The sequence below is a fragment of the Bufo gargarizans genome, unplaced genomic scaffold, assembly GCF_014858855.1.
Source record: "Bufo gargarizans isolate SCDJY-AF-19 unplaced genomic scaffold, ASM1485885v1 original_scaffold_2220_pilon, whole genome shotgun sequence".
In the NCBI taxonomy this organism is placed as follows: domain Eukaryota; kingdom Metazoa; phylum Chordata; class Amphibia; order Anura; family Bufonidae; genus Bufo; species Bufo gargarizans.
Genome location: NW_025334697.1, coordinates 8,244 through 18,689, shown reverse-complemented (window position 1 = coordinate 18,689; position 10,446 = coordinate 8,244). Strand labels below are relative to the sequence as shown.

Here is a 10,446-nt window from a genome sequence, read left to right as displayed (position 1 = left end):
ATGGCTGCATGGAGATCGCCACGCTTCCAATATATACTACAAAGAATAAAATGTGGGGGGTTCAGCCCGCACAACCTTGTATGCAGGTGCTCATTGCTATGGCGAAATACAGATACAAACGCAAAAACACAAATGCAATCGCACTCTGCAACCAGCACTCTGCCCTGCCTTTATGCTGGATGTTGAATAAGGCATTGGTGTACATTTTGGCCAAAGCGTAATAAGCCACTCACCACGTCAAGGTCGCCTTCATGAGTGGTCCCCAACACTAGTTCCTACCTGTTATGGGCCACGACAGCCACACAAAGTCCAGGGAGTGCAGGTACAGCATGCACGCCAAGCACACTCTGCTTTTAACCCCGTCCGGTGCCATTACAGCTTTCATCGGATCCAGGGATGCAAGTACCAACATGCTTGCTAAGCCCACTATATACTTCTCCTGGAGCCAAATGGCTACTGGTAGGTGCTATATAAGCAGACTCAGTTTTATACTGACTTTAAAACCAGCCTCCAGGGCAGATTAACTGGTCAGGTGTGCATGGCTGCATGGAGATCGCCACGCCTCCAATATACAGTACAGACCAAAAGTTTGGACACACCTTCTCATTCAAAGAGTTTTCTTTATTTTCATGACTATGAAGGCATCAAAACCATGAATTAACACATGTGGAATTATATATATAACAAACAAGTGTGAAACAACTGAAAATATGTCATATTCTAGGTTCTTCAAAGTAGCCACCTTTTGCTTTGATTACTGCTTTGCACACTCTTGGCATTCTCTTGATGAGCTTCAAGAGGTAGTCACCTGAAATGGTCTTCCAACAGTCTTGAAGGAGTTCCCAGAGATGCTTAGCACTTGTTGGCCCTTTTGCCTTCACTCTGCGGTCCAGCTCACCCCAAACCATCTCGATTGGGTTCAGGTCCGGTGACTGTGGAGGCCAGGTCATCTGGCGCAGCACCCCATCACTCACCTTCATGGTCAAATAGCCCTTACTTTCAAAGTTTTCCCAATTTTTCGGCTGACTGACTGACCTTCATTTCTTAAAGTAATGATGGCCACTCGTTTTTCTTTACTTAGCTGCTTTTTTCTTGCCATAATACAAATTCTAACAGTCTATTCAGTAGGACTATCAGCTGTGTATCCACCTGACTTCTCCTCAACGCAATTGATGGTCCCAACCACATTTATAAGGCAAGAAATCCCACTTATTAAACCTGACAGGGCACACCTGTGAAGTGAAAACCATTTCAGGGGACTACCTCTTGAAGCTCATCAAGAGAATGCCAAGAGTGTGCAAAGCAGTAATCAAAGCAAAAGGTGGCTACTTTGAAGAACCTAGAATATGACATATTTTCAGTTGTTTCACACTTGTTTGTTATGTATATAATTCCACATGTGTTAATTCATAGTTTTGATGCCTTCAGTGTGAATCTACAATTTTCATAGTCAAGAAAATAAAGAAAACTCTTTGAATGAGAAGGTGTGTCCAAACTTTTGGTCTGTACTGTATACTACAAGGAAAAAATGTGGGGGGTTCAGCCCGCACAACCTTGTATGCAGGTGCTCATTGCTATGGCGAAATACAGATACAAACGCAAAAACACAAATGCAATCGCACTCTGCAAACCAGCCTTTATGCTGGACACATGCACATATAGACCTCCCCCGCAGTACAGACACATGCACATATAGACGTCCCCCGCAGTACAGACACATGTACATATAGACGTCCCCCGCAGTACAGACACATGCACATATAGACGTCCTCCGCAGTACAAACACATGCACATATAGACGTCCCCCGCAGTACAGACACATGCACATATAGACGTCCCCCGCAGTACAGACACATGCACATATAGACGTCCTCCGCAGTACAAACACATGCACATATAGACGTCCCCCGCAGTACAGACACATGCACATATAGACCTCCCCGCAGTACAGACACATGCACATATAGACCTCCCCTGCAGTACAGACACATGCACATATAGACCTCCCCCGCAGTACAGACACATGCACATATAGACATCCCCTGCAGTACAGACACTTGCACATATAGACATCCCCCGCAGTACAGACACATGCACATATAGACCTCCCCGCAGTACAGACACATGCACATATAGACGTCCCACGCAGTACAGACACATGCACATATAGACGTCCCCCGCAGTACAGACACATGCACATATAGACATCCCCTGCAGTACAGACACATGCACATGTAGACATCCCCCGCAGTACAAACACATGCACATATAGACCTCCCCCGCAGTACAGACACATGCACATATAGACCTCCCCACAGTACAGACACATGCACATATAGACATACCCTGCAGTACAGACACATGCACATATAGACGTCCCCTGCAGTACAGACACTTGCACATATAGACATCCCCCGCAGTACAGACACATGCACATATAGACGTCCCCCGCAGTACAGACACATGCACATATAGACCTCCTCCGCAGTACAGACACATGCACATATAGACCTCCTCCGCAGTACAGACACATGCACATATAGACCTCCCCCGCAGTACAGACACATGCACATATAGACCTCCCCCGCAGTACAGACACACATGCACATATAGACGTCCCCCGCAGTACAGACACATGCACATATAGACCTCCTCCGCAGTACAGACACATGCACATATAGACGTCCTCCGCAGTACAAACACAAAGCCTTCTATACATATCCATATAAATACACGATAGGAAAATTGACAGGTCAATGGAAATATAAAGTGCGCAAACTTCGAAATTCAACGGTCACAGGAGGCAAAGATTAAACCGCTCCCTGCTGCCTGCTTTCCTTGCACGTAGCCGTGACTGTAGTAATGTGTCTCCTAGTGTTGGTTTAGGTTACCTAGCCCTAAATCTGGGACAAAAGTTAAAAAACAATAGAGACAGAGAGGGGTCAGGGTTAGCAATACTATAGCGCATAATACTGTCCATCAGAACCATGTACCACAATGCAGCACAATATGTTACCCCAAAAGCGGTCCCTCTGCGGTGGCCATCAATGGATGCCATTTTCTGTCCTCCTCCTCCAGTTCTCTATGGAGCAGGGGGCTCAGGAGGTGAGGTGCGGGCCACAGCAGTTAAATTCAGGAGGGCATGTTTTGTTGCTGGCGGGGTACATGAGTACCTGATTCTCACAGAGTTAATTACTCATTATGTACCCGGTCAGCAGCAGACAGGAGGACTTAGGTGGTCCCCTGGGGCATCGGCCCACCGGGAAATTTCCCTGTAAGATCTATGGCCAATTCGCCTCTGTTGGTGTATTTTTGTCGCATATAAAAGCATAAAAAAAATCTGAAGTATTGGAAGTTTCCATGGCAGAAGTCTGAGGCTGTTCACTGGGTTTCTGCAGCGATGTGCTGGGGGTGCCCGGAAGATATGCCCGAGTATTATTACAATTGGCATTCATTGGGGCCAGTCCTCTGAATTGCCCAAAATAAGCAAAATGCTTCTTATCATCACGGTAGATTTTTTTTTTCTTCGGTGGCACCAAAAATCCAACGCCGAAATTCCCCTTGCGAGGTAGCGGAAACAAAATTCCCTATATGCATGATTTATTTCGGACATTTTAATTCACACCATTCATATCGCTCATGTTTTTCCATACTGCATGCTGTGTTTTTTTTTGTTTGTTTTCAGCAGCATTTCTTTCTAAATAACTGTGACCATGTTTTTTTTTTTTTTTTTTGTTTCCTGGAGATTTTTGCCCCTCCAGGGTGGGTTCACAATTCACATGTAGATATTTGCTGCCATTTTTGGGCATTTTTGCAGTAAAGACGTCAGCTCCAAGATGGTATGGATTTTTTTTTTGCTACTGGTGTTTTTGTTTATTAGCTGGCTTCCTTTCAAAAACAGAGCGTTGTGCTGGAGCTCTTGGCGATTTTTTCAGGAGTTTTTTTAACACAATTGCCAGTTTTTCAGAATTATTACAAAGCTGGCGATAGGCCACAAATTTCTTTTAAATAAACGCCACAAGAAAATTACGCAGGTACCAACAAAAAAAACAACAACTTACAAGCGATCATTCTGCCGTTTTCAAAAAGAAAATAACACACTAACGCACCAGTGCAAATTTCGGTGCATAGAGAAGGAGATTTTGATACATCAGAAAAAAAATGCCAAAACCTTCAGCATGCTATATTTTTACACTTGTGTGACCTGCTCTTCGTGTTTCTCATGGACATTCCTCTAACCCCTGGAACTGCTGTTTTTACTGAAAAAATGTACAAAAACACCCCAAAGTACTAAAAAGGCTGCAAAAAATGCTAAATGGCACGGAAATGACACAAAAAACGTATGCGTGAAGCCAATTTTTCAAACAGTCCCCCTTTCATGAGCCGGGCCCCTCACAGGTAATATACTTACCCCGCTCCTGGTCCCCGCACCGCTGCTACTTCCTGTACACAGATGAAAACATCCGGTATTGGGGGGGAGCAGCCAAAGGCAGGCGGGGATGGGGACGAGCCTCCCTAGCGTCACCCGCGATGCTAGGGAGCTTTCCATTCAAAAAGGGTGAAATCCGCCACTAAAACCAAAAACATAATTGACATTCTGCGGGTTTGGCAGGTCAATTTCCACATGGGAAAAATCTGCAAAGTATACATGAGAAATGTGTAATTAATGCTGGTACTGTAATATGCTGCAGTTTTTCCGTAATCCGCGTGGAAAAAGTGCACATATTGCGCAACCTTTGCAGGTGACCCTAGGGTCTGTTTGCACAATGGGTTTTTGCCATGAATTCAATCATCTGAAAATCGTCTCCCATTGTTTTCCGTGGGATGCCACGGAGCAGTTCATGCAGCCGTGGATTTTTCACGTCTTGTTTTCCCATTCTTGGCACAGTTACTACGCAGGTGCGTCAGAACGCTGCAACGGGGGCCCGCTGGCCCGAGCTAAACTAAGAGCGGTACCGCACCATTCAAGATGAAAACCCATGGCAGAAACTGCAGCGGGATACGTGGCGGATTTGGACACGGTAAAAATTTGACGTGCGAACCCACTCTTACATGTTAGGGATGTGGCTTGTTGTCGGTTTTGATATGGGATTTGGAGAGAGTTGAAATGCGTGAGCAGAGCCTTAGGATTACAAAAACAAAAATGCAGCACAAAAAAAAATAATATATATATTATCATTTATTCATTTATTTATTTACTTATTTATTTTTAGGGTAAAATTCCTTTCATTAGCTCATAGTTGCTAGATTATTAAACATTCTAGATCAGGGACGCTCAACCTGCGGCTCTCCAGCTGTTGCGAAACTACAACTCCCATTATGCCTGAACAGCCTACAGCTATAAGGGCACGCTGGGAGTTGTAGTTTTGCAACAGCTGGAGGGCCTGCAGGTCGGGAATCCCTGTTCTAGATCATCATACAGTAAGGCGACATGCACACGACCGTATGTGTTTTGCGGTCCGCATTTTGTGGATCCGCAAAAAAAAACGGATGCCATCAGTTTTTTTTTTTTTGCGGATCCATTGTAACAATGCCTAAAACGGACAAGAATAGGACATGTTCTAATTTTTTGGGGCGGGGCTACGGAACGGACATACGGATGCGGATAGCACACGGTGTGCTGTCCGCATGTTTTGCGGACCCATTGAAATGAATGGGTCCGCAGCCTATCCGCAAAGGAAAACGGATCGGACACACGGAAACAAACAATGTTCGTATGCATGTAGCCTAAGAAAACTTCGCTGGAGGATTCTTCAGGAATTTTTGTTCTTCTGGTCTCTTCTCCTTTGAATACAAGATAAATTACAGTTCTGCACTAGAAATGAATGCCGGATTATCGGACCTCCTGGACTGTGCCAGATTATCGGACCTCTTGGACTGTGCCGGATTATCGCACCTCCTGGACTGTGTCGGATTATCGCACCTCTTGGACTGTGCCGGATTATCGCACCTCCTGGACTGTGCCGGATTATCGGACCTCCTGGACTGTGCCGGATTATAGCACCTCCTGGACTGTGCCGGATTATCGCACCTCCCGGACTGTGCCGGATTATCGAACCTCCCGGACTGTGCCGGATTATCGGACCTCCCGGACTGTGCCTTATTATCGGACCTCCCGGACTGTGCCTTATTATCGGACCTCCCGGACTGTGCCGGATTATCAGACCTCCTGGACTGTGCCAGATTATCACACCTCCTGGACTATGCCGGATTATCGGACCTCCCGGACTGTGCCGGATTTTCGTACCTCCTGGACTGTGCCGGATTATCGGACCTCCCCCCGGACTGTGCCGGATTATCGGACCTCCCGGATTGTGCCGGATTATCGGACCTCCCGGACTGTGCCAGATTATCGGACCTCCTGGACTGTGCCAGATTATCGCACCTCCTAGACTGTGCCGGAGTATCGGACCCCCCCAGAGCATGCCGGATTAAAGGAGCTCCACTGTAAATGCACATGGCACCTGCAAAAACGAAAACCTCATGCACCCACCACCAGTGCAGTGCGACTGGCAGCCGCTTAACCCCTTGCTCCCCTGCGGAGGATTGCCTCCTGTCTGTCTTTATACCAGGTTGTTTTTAGGAAGTTCATAGAACTGGAGTGAAAACAAAAGCATTTCCGAATTTCACTGTGAGGGTGAGGAAAGGTCAGAATGACAGATCCCCTGAGGAGGAGGAGGAGGAGGGGGGGGAGGAGATCAGGCAGGAGCCATTGTTTTTTTTTCCTTGTCAGGGAGGGGGGCCGGGGGGTTGCAGGGAGAGGGAAGCTTGATTGACAGTCAGAAATCTGATCCTGTGAAAGAGACAGAGAGCAAATGGGAGGGAGGGAGAGAGAGCTCTCAGTAGTTTGGATAGGAGGCCCCTGGAGGAGAACCAGAGGAAAAACCACACAATCCAGCTCTGTCAGTGGAGCTTGCAGCCTGCACAGGGGGAAGTGCTTGGGAAATAATTAATGGTTTTGATTAAATTTGCAAGGAGTTTGGTGCAAGCAGTCGCCATCAGGTGGGTCTTTTTGCAACAACTTTTGTCTTTTTCCTGCATGCAATCCTCGACCCTATGGGAAGGGAATCACCCTGTAGCCTCCTCTCCCTGCAAATCATCTTGATCGCCATTACTAGTTGTGTGCACACGTTTGCAAAGCAGTGCATCCCTTGGAGGGAGAGAAGAGTGAGCTGGAGGAGGGGGGAGGGAGGTGAACCTAGTGCCCACTACCCAGACCCCACAATGGCCAGGTTGTATGATATTCTGTTTGCCCTGTTGTTGATTTCTCTTCTTCTTGTTCTTCTTCTTCTTCTTCTTCTCCCCCCTCTTTCCAGCTGAAGCCACAGCCTCTCATGCAAATGCAGCTCAGTGCTGAGGAGGGATTTTTATGAATGGAACTGTTGAAGGTTAATTAGCTATGCAAATGCAAGCCTCTCATTCATGATTTTTTTTTATTTTTCTAAAGCCTTCTTGTTTCCCTTGCAGCTCAGATCCTGAGGAAATCACAAGATCAATGCAGGCAACAGACAGTTTGTGACTCAAAGAGAGAGGTGTAAATACAGTCTCCCAAGGATGGATGGATTTCATGATCAGCAAGTGCCTTACATGGTTCCCAATGTGAGTGGCTGCAATGCCCTGAGAGTCTTCCATGTTGCTGGAGAAGTTTAGAAACTTATTGCACCTTCCTTCCTCCCTCTTTCCTCTATAACTCTATATATTCCTTGTATGGCTCTTTTATCACTAACCCTATAGGTGACCCTGAGGTTCCTAGGTAGGTCTGGGGGGTTGCTTTTACAAGTGTGTCCATTCCTACTACTAAGGGAGCTTCTATAGCTAGGGAGTCCTGTAGATAAGAGTACAGGGCTTGTATCACTTACATGCTCTCCTTAGTTTTGTATGTTGCAATAAAGGGTTAAAAATAAGTTTGTAGCCAGGTGAACATTAGAATCTGTGGATTTGTCTTGCTAAACGTGACAGGGCAAGGGTTAATTTATGCCACTATTGGTTTCTTGTGTTAACCTGTGTGTCTGCTAGTTCCCAATGTTGTAAAAGCACCAGCTAAGGGTTAATCTGGCTTCCTATGTTGCAATAAAAGGGTTAATACAAGGTTATCCAGGTTAACGTTGTTTTCCATGGATTCGTCTTACTACATGTGACCAGGCAAGGGTTAATCTGTGTCTATTAGATTCCTACGTTACACCACCGAGGACCTGCAGGTAGAGGACAGGTCTTGTATTACGTTCTTGCAGGTTATCCCTTAGTTTCCTGTGGTGCGATAAAGGGTTAATATAAGTTTTATCCAGGTCAACATTAGTTTCTGTGGATTGGTCTTGCTCTGTGTGACCATGTAAGGGTTAACCTACGTGTCTGTTAGTTTCCCACGTTGTAAAAAAAAAAAAAAAAGCACCGGCTAAGGGTTAATGTACGTGACTAATGGTTTCCTGTATTGCATTGAGGGGTTAATAGTAAGTTTATCCAGGTTAACCGTTAGTTTCTGTGGAGCAGAAAGTGGATTGGTCTTGCTGTATGTGACCATGTAAGGGTTAACCTATGTGTCTGTTAGTTTCCTATGTTGTAAAAGCACCAGCTAAGGGTTAATGTACGTGACTAATGGTTTCCTGTATTGCATTAATGGGTTAATCGTAAGTTTATCCAGGTTAACTGTTAGTTTCTCTGGAGCAGAAAGTGGATTATTAGTCTTGCTACGTGTGACCAGGCAAGGGTTAATCTGTTAGTTGACTATTAGTTTCCGCATGTTGTAAAAGCCTCAGTTAAGGGTTAATCTCTGGGACTGTTTCCATGTTGCAAAAGTCCCAATAGGAAGTTAATAAAGTATCAGGAGACATTTAGCTTCAGTGTTACAATGTTGCAGAAACTTCACCTAGTATAATGGCATCAGAGTGTTTATATTAGCTGCTACAATGTTGCAGGAGCCTCACTACCTGTCCATAGAGTGTCACAGTGTCGCAGTGTCTATCTTTCTGGAGGTTACAACGTTGCAGGGACCCCAAGCAGGCTTCTCTCTGTATACCAGGTGTATATAATGAGGCTATTTCTTTCCTTTTCTTCTTTTTTCTTCTCACTGTTGAGCTGACTTGGTCTCAGACTCTGATTCTTGCTTTTTTTAGAATCAAAGTGGGACAATCTGCCATGAGAGAACCACGAATAGCAGGAAAAGAAAGTTTTTAAATAGAGACCTGGCTCATGACTCAGAAGGTGAGATGTGCAAGGGTGGATTGTGTGTGTGTGTGTGTGTGTATATATATAGTCATTGATGGACTGTACACGGAATGCATCTCTACTATTCATCATTGCATAACATCTGACCTGGACACATTGTATGGCATAGCTTAGTGATGGTGCTTGCATCGCACATGGTCCAGACCTTCTCACTATACATGGTCTAGACCTTCTCACTATACACTGAATGCATCTCTACTATTCATCATTGCATAACATCTGACCTGAACACATTGCATGACATAGCTTAGTGATGGTGCTTGCATCGCACATGGTCCAGACCTTCTCACTATACATGGTCCAGACCTTCTCACTATACACTGAATTGCATCTCTACTATTCATCATTGCATAACATCTGACCTGGACACATTGCATGACATAGCTTAGTGATGGTGCTTGCATCGCACATGGTCCAGACCTTCTGTATTATGGTCCATGATTTCTAATATCTGCAGTCACCAATCATGGCCCATTCAATATATGTCATACATGTTCCATCAGGATGGTCTAGTTTATGGCCAGTTTAACGTGGAGCAATATTGAGGTTCAGACCCTGTAACTTTCCCATAGAGTAAGTTGGCCACCAGATTGAGACGCCTCACAACAGGCTGGAGAACCTTGGAAATATCTATATGTACACTATGGGATGCATGATATATTAAAAAGCAACTAAGACCCTATAGCTACAGTATCCCATAGAGAAAGTTAGCGACCAGATTGAGACACCTTGAGACAGGCTGGAGAACCGTAGAAATGTCTATATGTACACTATAGGACGCATGATGGATTAAAATGCAACTAAGACCCTATACCTATCCCATAGAGGAGGTTAGCAACCAGATTGAGACTGGAGAACCTTAGAAATATCTATGTGTACACTACGGGATACATGATGGATTAAAATGCAACTATTGAACTTTGTCTACAGAGCTTTTCCAAGATCTGAGTCAGTTGCAAGAGACGTGGCTTGCAGAAGGTAAGAAAAAAAAAAAATCAAAACAAAACAAAATGCATGTTAACCCTCTAGATCATGGATGGATGGATGGATGGATGTTGGGCGATGGGGGGGGGGGGGGGGGAGAAAAAAAGTCTTGAACTTGCTGTCTTAATGTTCAGCCCAATTAATTGAGCTTTAAAAGAGCCACCTCATGTGTCATGCATACATTAGAGAGACTGATGAGTTTGTCTTTGGGGACTCAGGGGCTGCTCTACCCAGTGTCAT

The 10,446-nt window shown here is 45.2% G+C and overlaps 1 long non-coding RNA gene across 1 annotated transcript; it reads left to right on the top strand.

Moving 5' to 3' along the window:
* Positions 1 to 6,779: 6,779 nt before the first annotated feature.
* LOC122924082 lies at positions 6,780 to 10,205 on the top strand. Its single transcript, XR_006387365.1, has 4 exons — positions 6,780 to 7,002; positions 7,468 to 7,599; positions 9,111 to 9,198; positions 10,153 to 10,205. It is a non-coding gene; the product is annotated as an uncharacterized LOC122924082 (long non-coding RNA).
* The last annotated feature ends 241 nt before the right edge of the window (positions 10,206 to 10,446 follow it).